Here is a 22,577-nt window from a genome sequence, read left to right on the forward strand (position 1 = left end):
TTATGGGAGGTGTCACAGAACACAGTGCATCACACACCGCTGCGTATGGGGCTGTGTAGCAGTCAGAGTGCCCAAGATGACCCATGTCCACTGTTGAAAGCACCTACAATGGGCAGGCAAGCGTCAGAACAGGACATTGGAGCAGTGGAAAAGGTCGCCCGGTCTGATAAGTCCCATTTTCTTTTACATCATGTGGATGGCCATGTAAACTACCATTCTAAAAAGCTGGTCACTTAGAAATGTCCTTGTTTTGGAAAGAAAAGCTAATTTGTTGTCCATTAAAATAACAAAATCAATCAAATATACAGTGTAGATACTGTAAATCTTGTAAAGATGATTGCAGCTGGCACCAGCTGATTTGTTAATGGAATATCTACATGGGTGTAGAGGCCCATTATCAGCAACCAGCAATCCTGTGTTCCAGTGGAACGTTGTGTTTGCTAATCCAAGTTTATACTTTTTTAAAGCTAATTGAATATTGGAAAATCCAATTATGGTAGCACAGCTGAAAACATGTCCTGGTTAAAGAAGCATGCTTTAAGCTAGTTCAGTATCTGCAGCATCAGCATTTGTGGGTTCAATTACAGGTTCAAAATGGCCAGAAACAAAGACATTCGATAACACTTTATTTGAAGGCCATATGCGTAATGCATTATAATACAGTAATAATGTAGTATAAGCAAAGTTATAGACACTCGTAAAGACTCATGAAGTCTTGTGATGTTGTATACAAATACTCAATGCATTGTATGTGTAATTATAATGAGCAATAATGTAAAGAATAGTGCTTCAAAATTACTGGGAAATCTTTCCTCAAGGATTATACAGCACTATAATGATCACCACTGTGATTCATCTAAAAGATGGCGTTAATGAGCAGCAAATCAATATTAGTGCATCATAGTCTTCATGGTGTATTATAGCATACTTTAAGTCACTATAAAATCATCTTTGTTTGCATTAGGTAAACTGATGAAATGTCTAATCACACAAAAATTACTTACTATAATATAAATACACCATTACTATAACATTAAAACTCTGCCTAGAAGCCCAGCATCCCGGATTCTATAACTATGCTTATACTGCATTATTACTGTATTATATTGCATTATGAAAACTACACCCTCCCCCTTCCATTACTTTTCCAAAATAGGCCTATATTACATTGTTCCGTTGTCAGAATTCTAAACTGACAAAAAGAAAACTATTCACCTTTCTTTTTTTTACCCAGTTTTCCCTGCCCTCGGCACTTAGCGTTTGTACCCAAATGGTACCCAGGCCCTAATTACCCCTCACTGAATGCATGACATCAATGGATGAATGTGCAATACTCCCAGGTGAATGATCAGCCTTGGTTGAATTTGAACTTACAAATGAAATACAAGATTTCCATGACCAATCAAAAACTTAAATTAGGCTCTTATTGAAACATAATACAAACGATAGGAGATTCAGCTTTTTGTATAATTCATCAAATGTAAATGTAAATGTATTCTTTTCTTAATCGTATTTTTTTGTATGATAAGACTTAAGACAAAAACATTCCTGTATTCTTCAAATTCATTAACAACTTTCAACAAACAAAATCTGTAATTCATTATTTTTTAGAGTCCTCTTTATAGTTTCATAATGAACTGATGCTCTGGCTGGGTGGTGATGCTGCGGAGGAGAATGTGTATGCTAATAGGGATGATTAGTATGCTAATGAGGCAAAACGGCATTCGGCTCTGGTGGTTACTGGGGTCAAAATATCCTGGCAGTCCTAATGTTAACATTCCTTTGCCTGGGAAGCAAGGACGTTCCAGACGTTACCTATGGGGAATGTTACTGAACCAACCATTCTGTACGCCCCTACAGTTCAATACGCACATGTGAATTTTAGAGTTATGGTATGCCAGACATTTTCCTCTAATTTCCAAAACTTTATTGCGCTGCAGACTACACGCACGTTGCAGATTCAGATCCACAGAACCAAAAGTGTAGCTTGTGAGCAGGTAAAGCAGGCAACTGCTTGGGACCCCAGGATGTTGGGGGCTCCTGAGGACTGTCTCATCTAACTTCTGTGAATATAACTCTAACAACATATTGTAACAAACTAGCATCATTATTAATCTTGTAGTGGGGCTATACACTTTATTATGTATAGACTCTTTAATTCCATACTGATACATGTCAAAGGTTTGAGAGCTATACACAATATTAAGGAAGGCTGACTGAACACATTAAAATGTTTAGTTTACAATGTCAGTATAGCCTACTATTATTGATTAACATTAAGCACAGCATTGTGCATAGTATGGATAAACGTGACATTTCCAAAATGTAATAAGCCCGTTCGAAATGTGTACTGCTCATGCATTATTGTTCAAGTAGTTTAACATGGATATAAATATTAGTTAGAACAGAAGATTCAAAAATGTTTAGATACTGTAGTTGACAAGTTAGTGTATACCCACTCTTTCATTCACCATTGATGTCAAGTCATACCCCACTGACATCTGTGTTCCCCTTAGACTCCCATTGAATCACCATAGACCTCCATTCCCCATTGACCTCCATGCGTAACAAAAATAATAGGGCTCCTGACCCCCTTTGGGGGGGGTCAGTGCATGTAGACTGGGCCCAGAAAGTGTAATAATTAATTAATGCTTATGACTTGGGTCCAGATTCTATAAACTGATCCCAAGTCAGCTGCATGACCAGGTGGACAAGGACAATCAGGAGGGGTGAGAGCAGTAGCAGTCGGAATTGTCAGGCAACAACATGATCTGCAACACAATGGGGTGAACTTTGGACAGGGACAGCTACGAGTCCTACAGGCCTGGTAGTCCCAAGGTGGGGTCCAAGGGCTCATATCCTATGTTTAAATGGAACAGGACACAATGATATAGATCTTGCTTGATCCCACATAGACCACAAAGCCCACCTGCTTCCAAAAATATCTCCCACTAACCAAGGATAAACAACTATCCTCTCATCCTGAGCAAAGGAATTACATAAGCAGTGTTCACTTAGTCATTAATGTGTCCTGCCATTGGCATGAGCGTAGTCTGTTTGTAGGCTGTTGAGCATTTCTGTATAAACAAGTAACCAGGCAAGCCTAGTTCAGCCGGCCCCCAATAGAACATGTTGCCAACTCGAGATTCGAACCCGGGTTGCCCACGTGAAAGGCCATGTCGCCAACCACTACACCACAGAGCCGTACATTTGCTGGGTGTCAGTATAGCCTCTTGTCTCTATCCTGAACAAATCCTCTTTAGCCACTGGGTGTTTTAATAGTTAATTAGCCATTTGTGAATGACATTGATACAGTTAAACTGACTAAAAAGTTTACCTCCACCACAAATAACGGCTATGTATTGCATTTGCCACTGGCTGTTATACCAGCATCTTAGCCAGTAATAAGCTTTACCGGTATCTACTAACTTACTGGAATAGTCATAAGAATTGAGAAATTTCTAGCGAGTCTGCCAAAGCTATTTCATTTCATGGCATAAGAACGTATAGTTTTCCTTCATGGCAAAACATACTTTCTTTCAATTGTGAATTACATTTATACAATAACTATCAATAAAGGCGAGGATAACTAACTTTTTCATCAAGTGAAAAGACGAGAGAATCGTGGAATCTACCAGAAATAATTAATAAATGTTGTTACTCTGAATAGATTCGAACTGAGGTCTTCCACATGAGGCACTGTCTTTAACCACTACGCCACCACATTACACATTTCAGCAGTCGCTAGACTCTATTGAGGATTGTGTTAAACTGACTAACTTTTTTTATTAAGTTTACCTGCACCACAAATAGAGTCTATGAACTGTATTGCTTTTGCCAATCCCCATTTTAACAGCTTATTAGCCAGCAATAGGCTTACAAGTATCGACTAACTTCCTAGGAACAATCATAATAAGAATTGAGCAATTGCTAGCGAGACTGAAGATGAAATATTCCATGCCAGAAACATTCGCAATATAACCGTATTCAGTTTCAGTTTTAGCCAGCAAAGTTTTCATCAATATGGAATAATTCACAACGTGTACATCGCTTTGCCTGTAAGGAGATACAAACTCTGGACCTATAGTTCACAAGTCTGTTTCTCTAACCACAACACTATTTAACAAGTGGTAGTCAGTCACTCACTCAGTAAGAGACATTCACCCTTCTTAGCAGGCTCCGCTTATACGGTCTAGCAAAAACCTGCCACCTTTTCAGAAAATGTGCCTGAACATAACTGTTAGCCAATATACTTTATAACGATACACTCTTAGTTTCCTGATTATGAATAAAAGGAAGGTGGTGCAACACAAACAAGTTATAAAAAATAAATCAATATTCTAATTAACAATTGCCACCAGCATATCTAATGCTGCAAAATGGAGTCTTAGAATTTTTTGTGAGCAGAGTTAAAGCATCTCAGGAGCTCAAGAGTGAACTTTTTTCTCCATACACCAGATGTCAGAGCTTGTACACAGTGGACATTATTTGCTATTTAGCCAGTGATTAGCCCAGTTTAAGGATGGCACATGAATCAATATATCAATTCCAATTCGCTACCGATTCAGGATGCTTTTCATTTTTATTATTTCCAACATATTTAGTAGTATTGAGTGCACCAAAGAGTAGTAGTAGTAGTAATAATATTATTATTATTATAAATAAATATTATTATTATCAGAAAATCACCAGCATCATTGCTAGTGCAAAACCTCCACTAGCATATCTCAATATCCCACCAAAGAGGGATAGTATACACTTTATTACACTTTCGTGTGTTCAATGTCTGATTTATGTCTTTAGGGATTGACCTTTGAGTGGTGTGACCGAAGGTGAAGGTGATTATGGGACTAATAATTTATCGTTTATGTCAAAAAGGGTTAAAAGGGTTCATTTCCGGACTTCCCAGGTGTCTTTCAGGGAGGGGTGATTTTTATGATGTTGACCCAGGATGTTTGGATAGTGAAAGAATACATAAAAAAAAAGTGATTTATGTATTGTTATGGAAATTTTGAACTAAGGTACATTTGAGAAATGTCTGTCTTTCCATTTGGCTGATATGTAGATCTTTACTTTGAAGAAGGGTGTCAGTCTTTTGTTCCTCAGGAATTTGGTCCTTGGGGGGAGTAAGGTCAGTTGGCCCCTTTGGGTAAACACTACAGTAAACATTATGGCAGGAAGGATAAGGTGGGGGAAGATAGCATTTGACTTGTGTGATAGAACAAAGGGAATGTGTTTGATTGACATGAGACAGATGGCAGCATCTTACCACACCCCTTTTTCTATGTAATAAATACTGTCGAAATGATGTTTTATTTAGAGACTATTCACTGTTACTTTGTAACCTGCGTACTCTCTCCTTGCAAGTATATTAAACTGTTTATTGTGCAATTGATTTCTCCTGTGTTACCTAACATTTTCATAGAACTATTTGGACTTAAGAAATTGCCATCACAGTATATATGCTTTCACAGGTGTAAGATGCTTTTTTACATGTGTTTCTCATGGGAGGGAGATGAGCCTGGGTTTCTTATGATTAGGGAGAGGCTGTGGTACTCTTCAGAGGAAGTCAGGTGGTCAAGGGGGGTCAGGGTGATGGCCTTCTCAGAGGAGGGTGTCTGGTTTTGGGAGTCTCAGGTTAGGGAAGGGGGTCCTGGTCAAGGGGGGTCTGGGTGATGGGGGCTGTGACCTTCTCAGAGGAAGGGGTCTGGTTTTAGGGCTCTTGGGGCAGGCAGTGTGTGTGTATACAGTTTAATGACTTGCTTTTTAAAATTTCCCTAGGTTTCTGTCACTTAAGATTTGTATATAAGGGTTTTAAAGTAAGTCAATAGTGAATGCACAAGGAAAAGAATAATAAGGGCTTTGGTACAGGGTGATACACCGGTGATAGCCCTGACTTGTGAGGTAGGCCGTAGAATGGAAGATAGAAAAGTGGAAGACTAGCCTTCTCAGAGGAAGGGGTCTGGTTTTAGGGCTCTTGGGGTTCTCAAGGTAGGGAGGGGTGATGTGTAGGTTTGAGTGTAAGACCTTGCATCTAAAGTGAAGCTGTTCATCAAGGATGCCCATCTCAGGGAGTTTGGTTTATGAGGTTGCCCTGGATGTGTGTCTGGTAATTAGGATTTGAGCTAAAAATAAGAGGTAGATTATATCACTCTTTAAGATAGACTTTAAAGATTGGGTTGGACTTTAGCCTTTTAATTTTCACTAGATTTGAAGATCTTTGTGACTGCTTTAGAACAATAGTGGCTTTGGCGCTGAACGATATGCCAGTGGTGGCCCTGACTTTCAGAAATATTTGATGCATCAAAGAAGCATTTCTTCAATTTGTATAGTGTCATCCCTTAGGCAATTGACCAAGGGTGCTGTGTTTCTCAGGGAAAGGAGGGCTCTGGCTTGATAATTACTTAACACAGACAGAAATTAACAGAAAATGTCAATATCAAAATGTATAAACATAAATACAATTAGTTCTCAGTAGACAAATAATTTATAATCTTAAATAAATGCTGTTTCATTGTCTATGAATAAATAGTATCTTACTAAATACTTTAATACTGTTTTGCATTAATCAGATGGTTGTACATTTTTAAAAAGCCAGACAAAGTCCTGCGCTTTAAAAAAATATATTTTAGAAAAAGGGCCGATCCTTGATGTTTAGAACAAAACATGTTTAAGTAAAACCAGAGAAAAGAAATCTAGAAATGATTTGAAAGTGGGGAGAAGACACCAGATACGTAACCTCTGTTGGCCCAGCCGGTGTTTACAGCGGTTAAGACCAAAGACCCGGGGTTGAGGAAGAGACTATGCTAACCGCTACATTTAAATTTATGAAGCTACCGCTAGACATTCGACTGGACTTGGGAAGATACCCGGGGGAATAAGGATGACGGCTGTTTAAGATGTAGTGTTACTGTAAGAATAGAGACAGTTCCGGTATCCTCTCTGGCCTCGCCGGAACGCTGAACTGCTTGAGGGAGGGATGCTGATGGTCAGAGGAGACGGACCAGAGCACATCAACCAGTGAGATCATTCCTTAACACAATCCTGTTTTTTTCTATGACATATTTAGAGTATACAGGATTCATACCTTTTCAGGATTTAGTAAACTTGGGTGGTTGGTTTCGGGTATGTCAGGGTTGATAGATTTGAAGAAGTATGGTAAATAGAAGTTATTTTTAGGGTATTTCAGTTATAGCCACTGTAGTTGAGAAACCACCATTGTTCTGTGTCCTGATGGCACAAGTAACACTCCCATGCTGTCAACCTATTGCGGGGCGATTCGTGCAGGATTTTACGCAATTGGACTGTGAGATGGAGTAGGGATTGCTCCTGTATATAATGGGTTTTGGAGATTAAATTGTCGATATCTGGTTGTGGTCGACCTAGTAAATGCATTTTTCCTTTTTGGTACTCCCTGTGTGTGTTTGGTGTACACTTGGGTGAACGCATTTATCGCGTCGTTAATGTGATTCTCTGGGGAGGTCCACTCTTGCGGCTTTTACCTACGCGCTGACACTTCCAGTGTTGAGCGGGTGGCTGCCGCACATGGAGGTATTCGCATGATAATTTTGGATTCTATACGAGAATACATTTCTTTTCAGATTAAATCAACCTGAGTGATAGATAGGAAATTGGTAAAATGATGCTTTCCTAATTTGATAAAATATGGTCTTGTGCTTTCATTATAAAGGGTTAAAATATTGTTTTTCTCTCCTTGTATAGAGTAGAATGAAGAACCACATGGCGATAGTCTTTAATGTAAAGAAAACACGCTGTTTCCCATGAAGACTGGATTTGCATCCGATATAGTCATAGCCTGAGGGCAAAATAGCCAAAGCCCGTAAAATTAGATGTCCTAATTTAAATGTTGAATTGGGTTTGGTTTAGTATTGTAATTTCACTTTGTTTGTATTTACAGTGATAACTGGGATAATACTTGTGTTTTAAGTCCAACGCCTGATACTCGTTATTGGAGTTTAAATTCTGAAATGGTAAATTGTCTGATGCACAAATAGGGTTTTAATGTAACAGTGTTTACAGGTCTCATTGGAATATCCTGGGGATCACTTCCTGATTGTTCCTTGAGTTTAGTGACATCCTGCATCTGTTAACGTGGCCTTTCTTGAGGGTTTTTTTTCTCCCTGTTGTTACTGTGCTGATAAGATAAGCAATTTTTTTATAAACAGCAACGATATCAGATGGGTAGAGCAATAACTCAGAACCTTCAGTTAAGGTAGGATATCGGCTATGTTGAAAGCATGACGTCTAAATTTGTCACGTTTTGTGAGGAAACTTTCATGAACATTTTAAACAATCTATTTGGCCTTTATGGCCTACCAGAAGTGGGTAAAGTCCTGGGCTCCAGGAAGGGGGGCAGACCCCCTGGGATGGCCTCTACCAACCTTTCCCATTAAAGCAAAGTAGCCTATTACTATGGGTTAAATTCAATTGTTCTGACTGGTCTCACCTGTGGTCATTTGCCCAACATGAGTATATTCAGTTTTGGGATAATCAAACTTTAAGTGCAAGCTAAATATATTTTCCTCTCAATAGCTTTCATGTTGGAATGTAACAAAATCTAACATGGTAATGGTTGAGTAGAATACCTCTTACAAATTTAGATTTGGTTTAGCTAAGAAAGAACACATTTGTTGGGATGAATAGTGACTATGAGAATGTGACTGTTCAGTTTGATATTTGATTAGAAGAAATCATTTTAATGTCATTCATTATGGAATAAGTGGGTAAAAAGGTGCAGGGAGCACATTGTTATTCCATACATGTTTACTAGGGGTGGAGCCGAACCCGAAAACAGTATTCGGAAAGGCACAAATAACTTGGTTTTTACAAATACTTATTTCAAACAATTACTTTAAAAAATATTTGTATTCGGGAACAAGAAAACCGTTATATCAAAAAGCTGCGTTTTCTCATGAGACCGCAGTACATGCCTGGATGAGTGAGTGAGTGAGTGAGTGACGTTCAGTCGGGGGAGGGGAAAATAATAAAAGCGGTAACTGACACAGGCTGCTCCACACATCCCCATTCTCCACACAGCAACAGAGAGCGCTCAGTATTTTATTAGTTGTTGGTTAACCATGGATGAGTTGGCTGTTATGTTATTTTCTTTTCAATGACGTTCCTTGTTACATGTTCATTCTGTCGGTTCAGCGTCCTCCAACAAGAACGGGTGGTGGTGGGGTTCATAATGTTCACAAATGGTATTTATTAGTTGTTGGTTCAACCATGGATGAGGTAATGGCTGTTATGTTATTTTCTTTTCGATGACGTTCCTTGTTACATGTTCATTGCTGGATTTATGGAAAAATATCAACCAATATTTCCATATCCATAATTATTATAATAGATTTAATTAAAGAATACTTACACTTCTAATTTACGTTATAGTGTAACTCAAAAATAAAACAGATTTTTTTTTTAAACTGACAAAGGAATTCTGCATCAAGTTCTATTCTAGAAACCAAGTTGAGGAATCTTACATAGTCTAAATGGTAAAGTACAGACCCCCTGGAGTGCGCCACTCACTCACACAAACACCTGTGTGTGTGTGTGTGTGTATGTGGGGGGGGGTTGCCTGAAATGGGTTTTTGAGATGGTATGAAATGTTTTGATTTGCAATAAGTTATTTAATCATTTATGTGAAGCAAAGGTGAATTTGATTATAGTTCTGAGACAATCAGATGTTTTTATATTATAATTGAGATCTGGTTAGAGGATGAACTGAATGGTTCTTGATCTACTCTTTGAGAGTGATACTTCAACATAAGCTAAGGAAAAGCTCCGTTTCTTGACAACGTTTACTGGGGAAGACCAACTGCACGACCTCATGCCACGCTGGTTGGGTCCATACCAGGTACATCTCCTGTCCAGGTAGCTGAGAGAGGAACCTGGGGTCGATGCCACACGCTACAGGAGGGCATCTGTGTTTAGATATTAGGCACAGTGAATTGAAGTCACGGACAGAAAAGTTAGTTTTTGCTACTAGTAATAATCACTTTCGACCCGGCCTGCAGCTATAGAGCTCTTAGATAAAACTGGTCATTTTGGCATTAACAAAGGAGAACACACAGATTCTCCTGACCTGGCCGTTGAAGCAGCTAGAATAGAGACAACTAGAGCTGTGTCATTGTAACCTGCATTTTAACTATGAAGGAGAACACCTTGGAATATGCATCAGACTATTACGTTCTGTTACATCGGTCTCTGTAACACCTCTCCGGGAGCCATCACCTTATCGTGGTGGAGAGGTTTGTGTGTTCCTATGAACCTGAGGGCTGTGTTGTCCGGGCCTTAGTGCTCCTGGTAGGTTTTCCCATGGCAAAGTGGTCTCAGGGGAGGGGCCAGACTAAGAATGGTTCAAAACAACCCTATGTATAAACGAGGAAGAGGAGGAGTTATCCTGCCCGGAGGAAGCCCGGGGCCCCCGTCTGGAGCCAGGCCCAGAGGGAGGGCTCGCCGGCGAGCGCCTGGTGGCCGGGTTTGCCACGGAGCCCGGTCGGCCATAGCGCGAAAAAGCAACGTGGCACCCCCCTGTCCATCCTATGGGCCCACCATTCATGGGAGGAACCGCTGGGGTCGGGTGCGCTGCCATATGGGTGGCAGTGAAGGCCAGGGGCCTCAACGGACCAGACCCGGGCGGCAGGGGCAGGCTCTGGGGACGTGGAACGTCACCTACCTGTGGGGGAAGGAGCCGGAACTTTTGAGGGAGGTGGAGCACTATCAGTTAGATCTGGTGGGGCTTACATCCACTCACAGTCTCGGTTCTGGAACCATACTCCTGGATAGGGGATGGACTTTATTCTTCTCTGGAGTTGCTCAGGGTGTGAGGCGCCGGACGGGGGTTGGTATACTCACAAGCCCCCGGCTGAGTGCCGCTATGTTGGAGTTTACCCCAGTGGATGAGAGGGTCACCTCCCTACGCCTACGGGATGTGGGGGGAGAATCTCTGACTATTGTTTGTGCATATGCCCCAAACAGCAGTTCGGAGTATTTGGACTTCTTGGAGACCCTGAATGGAGTGCTATATGGGGCTCCATAATTCTGCTGGGGGACTTCAACGCACACGTGGGCAATTATGGAGACACCTGGAGAGGTGTGATAGGGAGGAACGGCCTCCCTGATCTGAACTCAAGTGGTCGTTTGTTGTTAGAGTTCTGTGCTAATCATGGATTATCTAAAACGAACACCATGTTCGAACATAAGGATGCTCATAAGTGTACGTGGTACCAGAGCACCCTAGACCGAAGGTCGATGATTGATTTTGTGAACGTGTCATTGGACCGGAGACCGCATGTTTTACTCGTGTAAAGAGAGGGGCGGAGCTCTCAACCGATCAACATCTGGTGGTGAGTTGGGTCAGGGGGTGGGGGAAGAGTCTGGACAGACCGGGAAAACCCAAATGGGTAGTGCGGGTGAACTGGGAACGTCTGGAGGAGGCCCCCGTCCGAAAGATCTTCAACTCACACCTCCGGCGGAGCTTTTCTGGCATCCCTGTGGAGGTTAGGGGCATTGAACCTGAGTGGTCGATGTTCAAAGCCTCCGTTGCCGAAGGTGCGGCGGGGAGCTGTGGTCTAAAAGGTCTAAGATGCATCAAACACCCTGGTGGACACCGGTGGTCAGGGAAGCCGTCCAACTGAAGAAGGTGGCCTTCCGGGATTTGTTATCCCGGAGGACTCCGGAGACTGTTGCAATGTACCGACAGTCCCAAAGGGCTGCGACTTCTGCTGTGAAAGAGGCAAAACAGTGGGTGTGGGATGAGTTTGGGGAAGCCATGGAGAAATACTTTTTGTCGGCACCAAGGTGTTTCTGGAAAACCGTCCGTCACCTCAGGAGGGGAAAACGGGGAACTATCCAAGCTGTGTACAGTAAGGATGGGACACTGTTGACCTCAACTGAGGAGGTAATTGGGCGATGGAAGGAACACTTTGAGGAACTCCTAAATCCCACTAACACGCCCTCTATAGTGGAGGCAGAGCTGGAGGCTGATGGGGAAGCATTGTCAATCTCCATGGCAGGTAAGTCAAACAACTCCACAGTGGCAAAGCTCCGGGGATTGACGAGATCCGTCCAGATATTTTGAAAGCTTTGGGTGTGGAGGGACCAGAGGGTGGGTGCCAATTACAGCGGTATCACACTTCTCAGCTTCCCTGGGAAAGTCTACTCAAAGGTACTGGAAAGGAGGGTTCGGCAGATAGTCGAACCTCAGATTGAAGAACAACAATGCAGATTCCATCCTGGTCGCGGAACAACCGACCAGCTCGTTACTCTTGCAAGGATCCTGGAGGGGGCCTGGGAATATGCCCATCCTGTCTACATGTGTTTTCTGGATCTGGAGAAGGTGTATGACCGGGTCCCCCAGGAGATACTGTGGGAGGTGCTGCGGGAGTAGGGGGTGGGGAGGTCCCTTCTGAGGGCTATCCAATCCCTGTACGTCCAAAGTGAGAGCTGTGTTCGGGTTCTCAGTAGTAAGTCGGACTCGTTCCAGGTGGGGGTTGGCCTCCGCCAGGGCTGCGCTTTGTCACCAATCCTGTTTGTAACTTTATGGACAGTTTATTGAGGCGTAGTCGGGGTGGGGAGGGGTTGCAGTTCGGTGGGCTGGGGATCTCATCGCTGCTTTTTGCGGATGATGTGGTCCTGATGGCAACATCAGTCTGTGACCTTCAGCACTCACTGGACCGGTTCGCAGCCGAGTGCGAAGCGGTTGGGATGAGGATTAGCACCTCTAAATCTGAGGCCATGGTTCTCAGCAGGAAACCGATGGAGTACCTCCTCCGGGTAGGGAATGAGGCGTTACCCCAAGTAAAGGAGTTCAAGTATTTCGGGGTCTTGATCGCGAGTGAGGGGACAATGGAGGGGGAGATTGGCCGGAGAAGCGGAGCAGCGGGGGCGGTATTGCATTCGCTTTACCGCACCGTTGTGACGAAAAGAGAGCTGAGCCGGAAGGCAAAGCTCTCGATATACCGGTCAATTTTCGTTCCTACCCTCACCTATGGTCATGAAGGCTGGGTACAAGCGGCTGAAATGGGTTTTCTCAGAAGGGTGGCAGGCTTCTCCCTTAGGGATAGGGTGAGAAGCTCAGCCATCCGTGAGGAACTCGGAGTAGAACCGCTGCTCCTTTGCGTCGAAAGGAGCCAGTTGAGGTGGTTCGGTCATTTGGTAAGGATGCCCCCAGGACGTCTCCCTAGGAAGGTGTTCCAGGCACGTCCAGCTGGGAGGAGATCTCGGGGTAGGCCCAGGACAAGGTGGACAGATTATATTTCGACACTGGCCTGGGAACGCCTCGGGATGCCCCAGTCAGAGCTGGCAAATGTGGCTCGGGAAAGGGAAGTTTGGGGTCCCCTGCTGAAGCTGCTGCCCCCGCGACCCGAGTACGGATATGCGGATGAAGATGAGATACATCGGTCTAACAAGGAATGGTTCATAACTGATTCCCTCAATAAACCAGCGGTTTAGACATTAATGGCTGTGTGTTGGGTTATTTTGAGGGGACAGCAAATTTACACTGTTATACAAGCTGTACACTCACTACTTTACATTGCAGCAAAGTATAATTTCTTCAGTGTTGTCACATGAAAAGATATATTCAAATATTTACAAAAATGTGAGGGGTGAACTCACTTTAGTGAGATACTGTATGTGTCCAATGGAGTCAATTACAACGGCATTGACTGGTAACCAAAAGGAAAACAAATCAAACTTGTGTTTGATAACTATATTGTATCTAGCTAGCAAAATGATTAATCGGGTTGAGGGGCTATACACTTTAGCTATTGTGTATACTTCTTAATTGAATATTGTCAAGTGTCAAAATAGTTTACCGGAGCTATAAACCACATCAAATTAAGCTGATGGAACATATCTGAATGTTTAGCTTAAAATGCTGACATAGCATACTGTAATTTATAAAATAATTTAGCACAGTGTTGTGCACAGAATGTGTGAAATTTCCAAAACATAGCCTAATTAGCAAGTAGGAAATGCGTACTGAACACGTATTATTGTTCAAGCAGTTTAACTGACATTGATGAGAATGTCTGTTTGAAATGTAACGAACATTGAAAAAACATTTTTAAGAGTCTTGCGTGTTACTTAGCTCGTCACGTAAGTTTAGTAAATTATTTAATAAAGAAACTGATAAAATATAGTTGCAAAATAAAGGTAACTTACAGGAATGATGAGAACCAAGAACAGGAGAGGGAGTGCATTGATGTAGTTACCTAAAAGATCATTGTAAAATATGTGCACATGCTAACAGAAAGTAATGTGGGTAGTGGGAAGCTACGCCTACTTGTATAGAGGTTTTTCATAAAATGTTATTTCACATTAACCTGATGAAGAGTTGACATTAGGTGTCAATTGATGAAACATTTAACCATTTAACCAGGTCACATTTAACCTGGGCAAATTTTTCCAAACATTCTAATTGTCTTTTAATTTTTAAGAAAGAGGCAGATGAACAAAATACACAGTATGGATTTGAGTGTATGTGAAGTTCAATAGCTGTGCTCAGTTTCTCCTTGGTGTACTGTTGCGTCTAATGAGCAATAATATTCAGGTGCATCTCAAAAAATTTGAATGTCGTGGGAAAGTTATTTTTTTCCTGTAATTCAAATAAGGGACACCTTCATATATTTTAAATTCATTAAACAAAGTGAAACATTTCAAGCCTTTTTTTTGTTTCAATCATGATCATTACAGCTTATAGCTAATGGAAATCAAAAATCCAGTCTCTCAAAATATTAAAATAAAAAATGTATAATACAGAAATGTCGACCTGAGAAGAGCTCTAATCAGATAATTAACTCAAAACACATGCAAAGTTTTCCTAAGTATGTTAACTTATGCACTCAATACTTGGTCTGGGCTCCTTTTACACCAATGATGGCATCAATGCAGTGTGGCACAGAGGCAGCCTGTGGCACTGCTGAGCTGTTATGGAAGCCCAGATTGCTTTGATAGCGGCCTTCAGCTCGTCTGTGTTGTTGGATCTGATGCATGTCATTTTCCTCTTGACAATAACCCCATATATTCTCCATGGGGTTCTAGTCAGGAGAGTTGGCTGGCCAATCAAGCACAGGAATACCATGGGCAGCAAACCAGAAACCAGTTGTTTTGGCACTGTGAGCAGGTGCCAAGTCCTGCTGGAAAAGGAAATCAGCATCTCCATGAAGATTGTAAGCAGATGGAAGCATGAAGTGCTCTAAAATATCCTGGTAGATGGCTGCACTGACTCTGGACTTGATAAAACACAGTGGACCAACACCAGCAGATGACATGGCACCCCAAATTATCACTGACAGTGGAAACGTCATACTGGACTTAAAGCAACTTGGATTCTGTGCCTCTCCACACATCCTCCAGACTCTGGGACCTTGATTTCCAAATGAAATGCACAATTTACTTTTATCTGAAGAGAGGACTTTGGACCACTGAGCAATGGTCCGATAGCCGGTAACCAGTTTCCCGATAACGTAGCACTTACGATGGTTTAATGACACATGTAGCCTTAAGATGGCCCTTGTTACGACGTACTTACGCCTGTTTCCCAAACCATCATGTACGTCACACTTTATAAAGAGCTGTGCATTTATGTAAACAAAAAATGGTGTACAAACTAACTTCATTGGTCAACCAATCTGGAATACCTGATGATTAGATGCAGGCCTTTTTACTTGCCTCAGGAGTTTAAATCTATTGTTGTTATGGCAGTCTACATGTCCCCGGATGCTAAGGCTAAGATAGCAATGAAATAACTGCAGGCTGCCATTAGAAAACAGCAGACAGAACACCCATATGAACTCTTTCTATGCTCGCTTTGAGAACATCATCCCTGGCATGTATACTCAAATGGACCAGGACGACTGCCCTTTCCAAATGACCAGGTCAGACCTCTGTAAAGCCCTAAAAAGGATTAACACCCATAAGGCACCTGGACCAGACAACATCTCAGGCTGTGTTCTCAAGGTCTGTGCAGACCAACTGGCTGATGTCTTTACTGATATCTTCAAACTATCGCTACGTAAGTCAGTGGTCCCCACCTGCTTCAAAAAGTCCATCATTGTTCCTGTGCCAAAAAAGCAAAAAGTCCTCTGCATGAATGACTACCGCCCTGTAGCACTCACACCAATCATCATGAAGTGCTTTGAGTGGCTAGTTAAAACACATATTACAGACTCCATGCCTGCAAGACTTGACCTGCTACAATTTGCCAAGGAAAATGCACGAGTGTACTTTGTGTATCCTCTACAAGCTTGTAATAAACTATTAGGATAAAAGTATTGGTTTCATGGATAATTTATAATTGAGAAATAAGAATCAAGTGGACTCAACCCTCAAACCTGAGAAGTGGAAAAGAATATTCCGCAACAAGGGCAATTCATCTTGGGTGACTGGTCAAAAGACCAATAAAAATATAACTAAATAGATCAGTCTATTAGATGTAAGGCTCAATAGGTATTTTCCCCAATTTAAACTACTTTCTGCTAATTCTGTTTTCATGGGAAATGTTCCATTCTTCCAAAATATGAATACAAAAATATGAAACATTTTAGGTCATTTAATGGTGGTGATCTAATATCCGAAATCACAGTCTCGAATTGGACTCGCTTTGCTTCGGCTTGGTCTTGACACTGACAGCTCTCTTGATGCAAATGATGCATATTGTGTTTTTCCAATTGCATCAGAGCTCTATGAATAAATGCTTAAGACCCGTTTGCGGTTTCCAGTGGGTTCTTTTGATTTACAACTAAGTCAGAGCCTTACAACCTCTTACTAGTGATTTTGAACCTGACAGCCTCCGTCCGTCTTAAATGAACTAGGGCCTAGAGAAGGCGGCGGTGGTTCTGGATCTTGCTTATACAGTGGGGAGAACAAGTATTTGATAACCTGCAAAATCGGCAGTGTTTCCAACTTACAAAGCATGTAGAAGTCTGACATTTTTATCATAGGTACTCTTTAACTCTGCGTGACGGAATCTAAAACAAAAATCCAGAAAATCACATTGTATGATTTGTAAGTAATTAATTTACTGTTTCCACCTACATGCTTCACAGTTGGGATGGTGTTCTTAGGGTGGAACTTATCGTTCTTCCTCCAAACACGGCGAGTGGAGTTTAGACCAAAAAGCTCTATTTTTGTCTCATCAGACCACATGACCTTCTCCCATTCCTCCTCTGGATCATCCAGATGGTCATTGGCAAACTTCAGACGGGCCTGGACATGCGCTGGCTTGAGCAGGGGGACCTTGCGTGTGCTGCAGGATTTTAATCCATGACGGCGTAGTGTGTTACTACTGGTTTTCTTTGAGACTGTGGTCCCAGCTCTCTTCAGGTCATTGACCAGGTCCTGCCGTGTAGTTCTGGGCTGATCCCTCACCTTCCTCATGATCATTGATGACCCACGAGGTGAGATCTTGCTTGGAGCCCCAGAACGAGGGAGATTGACCGTCATCTTGAACTTCTTCCATTTTCTAATAATTGCGCCAACAGTTACTGCCTTCTCACCAAGCTGCTTGCCTATTATCCTGTAGCCCACCCCAGCCTTGTGCAGGTCTACTATTTTATCCCTGATGTTCTTACACAGCTCACTGGTATTGGCCATAGTGGAGAGGTTGGAATCTGTTTGAGTGTGTGGACAGGTGTCTATTATACAGGTAACGAGCTCAAACAGGTGCAGTTAATACAGGTAATGAGTGGAGAACAGGAGGGCTTCTTAAAGAAAAATGAACAGGTCTGTGAGAGCCGGAATTCTTACTGGTTGGTGAGTGATCAAATACTTATGTCATGCAATAAAATGCATATTAATTATTTAAAAATCATACAATGTGATTTTCTCTCACAGTTGAAGTGTACCTATGATAACAACTACAGACCTCTACATGCTTTGTAAATAGGAAAACCTGCAAAATCAGCAGTGTATCAAATATTTGTTCTCCCCACTGTATATGGTTTATTTTTTGTATTGTAGAGTTAAATTTTTTTTTTTTACTTTGTGATTGCAGCAACATAACATTTTCACAGATATTGGTTTTCGGCCTTGTCCCCTGAATACAGATATTCTTCTGAATATTTTAATGATATTATGTACCGCAAATGAGATCCCAAAGTAGGCATATATTTTTCAAGAAACAAAAAAGAAGTCTTAGTTCCAACATTTGATATCTTGTCCCTGTACTATTACCTATTGAATATGGGGGTTAAACAATTTGCACACTGTTTTTAAATTACATTTTAGGCAGTGTCCCAACTTTTTGGAAACAGGGTTGTACAAAACATGCTATAATTTCTAAATTGTTCATCTACTATGGATGAAAATCTCAAATTAAAGTTGAAAATTTAGTTTAACACTATCAGCATATCATTTAAATTCCCCAAATAAATCTTCAAATAATGCTTAAAAATAGTAAAAAAAACTGAAAAAGAACCAGGCAAGCCTAGTTCAGCCAGCCTGTGATTAAAAAGGTTGATTGTTGTTGTCCCTGGCTGGTTTCCTATGTGGCAGACCAAGCGTGCCGCACAAGCCCTGAAAAGTGAAGCCAAAACGTCTCGATCGCCCCCTGGTGAGTGGTCCCAGTATAGGTCATAAACCCCGCCCTCCCCATGTTATTCAATGGGACGCGAGATCAACTAAACAATTAAATTACCCTTCAAATATATTTTTTCCGAAGCTGGTTTCTGTCATTTACTGTAGTTTGTATCACGCTAATGTAAATTCAAGAGTTTGTTTTTAAAATAAGTTTGTTTTTAGTTAGTTATTTAATGCTCTAAAAACGGTGGTGTGACGTCGTGATTCACAGCTGTGATTGACAGCTATCTGAGCCGAGGAGCCACTGAATCTTCGGAGGACTGAGGAGATTGGAACTTTACATTTAATCTCTAAATTTCTATAATTGATATAATTTCACACGGACATAATGGGTTGTTCTGCAGTACATTGTGCTAACCGATCTGGCATTTCCAATCGATCTTTGAATTTTTTTCGGTAAGTTACATTTATAAGCTATTTAATTAGTAAATAAATGTAATGGGCTAGCTAACGTTAGCTAAAAGACAACAAGCCTCGTTAATAGCCATGTTAATAGCTAGCAGGTGATCGTTAGCTAGAAGTTACCAATTATTTTTGTATTAGGCCTATTCTAAATTAAGGTTAAACATGATGTAAGTTAGGCTATAACATATCGTCTAGGTTTAACAAGCAAAGGTTGTACTGTACTTGGACTTGCGATTGATTACGGTATGCGCATTCTGCGAGGGAGAGTGAGGGCGGGGCACAGGGGTGGCGCCGTTGATTTCGCGGCTTTACGGCTTTACTTCCTTCTCGCTACTGCGCATAACTACTGCGCAGAACTGGTCCCAAGATCGCTATCTGCGCAGACGCAAGTACAAGATGTCCGCGCCGTATCAGGACACTGGTGGCTTCATTTTTCACCAATGGAAAAGAGCGAAAGGGCGTCGTCCATTATATATACAGTCTATGTGGCAGACTGTGTCTTCAACCATTACGCAATTAAAACAGCAGAAAATCTACTTATACATGAGCCATACCATTTTTGCTGAAATAACTTGGACAACAGAACGTTAATTAATGGAACTGAAGTGTACATTTGTATAAAGATTACTGTAGATGGTTGTCCATACAATAACAGTTGAACAGCTAACCGCTACATTATGTGAACTACAAGGAAATTGAAGGCATTGGCTGAATCTCAATTCGTATACTACATACTACAAGTACGTACTTCGCGGGTGATGGTGAAGTACATACTTTTTTGTATGCACTGCAGTAAGCTAGTATGCCAGTATTGGGATAGATTGACACATACAATTTTCTGACAAGGTAGTGTCTCGACATTAGATCATTGTCATGCATTAACATCACGCCAAGTTTGAATATTTAGCTAGAAGCCATTTATCATTGTGTTAAACAATAAAATAGATGTTCTAATCGTTAAAATACCAGCTGTGATTTAGGAGTCAGTATCAAGGAATTGAGTGTTGGAAACACTCGGTACCAAGTCGATGCCAAAATTCAGAAAATATGACGATACTCGTTTTTGTACAGTACCATAGGTACTTTGTAGCCAAGCATTTAGACATTGCTAACATCTTTGCTCCATACAATGTTTAGCATGTGGCTACATGCTAAAGGCTACAGTGTTTAGGCTAACGTAATGAAACCATAGCTCGTAGCAGTAGGCTACCAACCTTACCATTCAGTCGGTCATCAAAATATAACATTAACATTATAAATATTTCCAGACTAATGGTCTGTCAAAATGTCAGTAATTTTAAACTACTGCTTGCACTGAGTGTATAGCCTCTGCTGTTTGCAGTTATTGAGCTACAGTGCTCATGAGTTTGCATACCCTGGCAGAAATTGTGACATTTTGGCATTGATTTTGAAACTATGATTGATCATGCTAAGACTTTTTATTTAAGAATAGTGATCATATGAAGCCATTTATTATCACAGTTGTTTAGCTCCTTTTTAACTCATAATGATAACAGAAATCACCCAAATGGCCCTGATCAAAAGTTTACATACCCTTGAATGTTTAGCCTTGTTATAGGCAGTAAAGGTGATTTTCCCACACCTGTGGCTTTTTAAATTGCAATTAGTGTCTGTGGAAAAAGACGGTGTGGTTGTTTCAAGAAGCACAATATGACGATACTGCATGAGCTGCATGGTAGAGTTGCCAGAAAGAAGCCTTTACTGCGCCAATACCTCAAAAAAGTCTGGTTACAATATGCCTGACAACACCTTGACACGCTTCAGAGCTTCTGGGACAATGTAATTTGGTGGTGACGAGACCAAAACAGAGCTTTATGGTCACAACCATAAGCACTATGTTTAGAGAGGGGTCACCAAGGCCTACAGTGAACAGAATACCATCCCCACTGTGAAGCATGGTGGTGGCTCACTAATGTTTTGGGGTTGTGTGAGCTCTAAAGGCACAGGTGAAAATAGATGGCAAGATGAATGCAGCATGTTATCAGAAAATACTGGCAGACTATTTGCTTTCTTCTGCACAAAAGCTGCACATGGGACATTCTTGGACTTTCCAGCACAACATAACCCAAAGCACAAGGCCAAGTTGACCCTCCAATGGTTACAGCAGAAAAAGGGTTAAGATTCTGGAGTGGCCATCACAATCTCCTGACCTTAATATCATCTATCCATTCTGGGGAGATCTCAAATGTGTCCGCCTTCACCAGATCACCAAGGTTTTCACGTCAACTCGTCAAAATACAGATGGACCACCCACTCCCAGAACAAACTCATACATGAACCCACTCATTGGAATTCTTCATATGATATGGTGGAAAGGCTTTTGGAGCAGCAGAAAGCTGTGTGCTGTGCTGGCAGAAAACAGAAAAAATGCCATCTGAAGCCCATAGACACTGACATTACAACGTCAAAGACGTTTTTGGTCCAGAGTCCTTTTATGCTGCGTTTCCACTGGTGCTTTACCCCGGCACCAGGGTCACACCAGTGATTTATGCTAATGTTGGCTCCACTATACATTTGGTACCAAGGACTTGAGGGGCTCAGGAGGAGTCAACAATCAATGCAATTTAGTTTTCCGGTTACGAAAAATAAAATAATGCCGTGCTCAGTTTGTTTAAAATAATGTGTTTGAACTTAAGGAATAAAACATTTCTTCCTCAAACTCCTGCGACCGGCTCCTTCTCCACCTACATTCCCTACACTTGCAACACTTGTGTAAGCCAGTATCATTACTTAGTTTGATAAGTATTTTGTATTGTGGCAATGTCTCTTACCAATGTATTCTCACTGATTAAAGGACTGAGTACCCTTTTTCAAATTAGAAAAGGAATGTGGGGGGATCTGGTATTTGCCTAGGGGGCATCATTGACTGGTATCAGCAGATGAAATGGTTACTCATTAATCTGCACATCTGTATAACTCAGGGCATCTATTGTCTGTCCGGGTTCGGTTGGAACTCTTAGAATTGAAGAAGTTACCTATGGGGGGGAAGGAGAGCTTGTCCTTTGTGTGAAGCTTAGGTTGTAATAGAACAAAGGGAATGTGTCCTGTTGAGTTGGGGCAGTTGTGCAGGATTTTACCACACCCCTTTTTCTCTGTTTAAATACTGTTGATTGACCAGTATTAAGTTAGAGACTCCTCGGATGATTATGTTTGTAAGCGTTTGCGGGTCTCTCTTATTTGCAAATAATTAATAAAACTTAAATTGTGCCAAGAGAATTTAGTCTCTTTATTTCCTCCTTTAAGATTTCTGATTTATAAAATTGCCATCATATTTGTCAAGATTATCTACCTTTAATAGAAGGATTTGGGGTAATTTTGTTGTAAAAGGGTCTGCAGGCAACGTCTTGGTTTCAGCGCTCCGTTTTTCAATTGAGTCGTACCACATATGGTCTATCCAACTCTTTCCGTTCTGAATCTTCGGTTAATTTTCATTATTTTGTCAGGGATCTGTTTGTTAGATCGGATGAAAACCATTACGAGAGGCCTAAAGAAAACAATACACATTACCATTAGAACAACATGCCGAGTATTCACACCATGTCACATGT

At 41.4% G+C, this 22,577-nt stretch overlaps 1 protein-coding gene across 2 annotated transcripts in view; it reads right to left on the reverse strand.

Annotated features, from left to right (window-relative positions):
• The window catches only part of zgc:92313 (serine protease), a 51,764-nt gene that overhangs the window by 23,443 nt on the left and 5,744 nt on the right, over window positions 1-22,577 (reverse strand). The gene's annotated exons all lie outside the window — the stretch shown is intronic.

The sequence above is a fragment of the Esox lucius genome, chromosome 5 (genome assembly GCF_011004845.1).
Source record: "Esox lucius isolate fEsoLuc1 chromosome 5, fEsoLuc1.pri, whole genome shotgun sequence".
Lineage (NCBI taxonomy): Eukaryota > Metazoa > Chordata > Actinopteri > Esociformes > Esocidae > Esox > Esox lucius.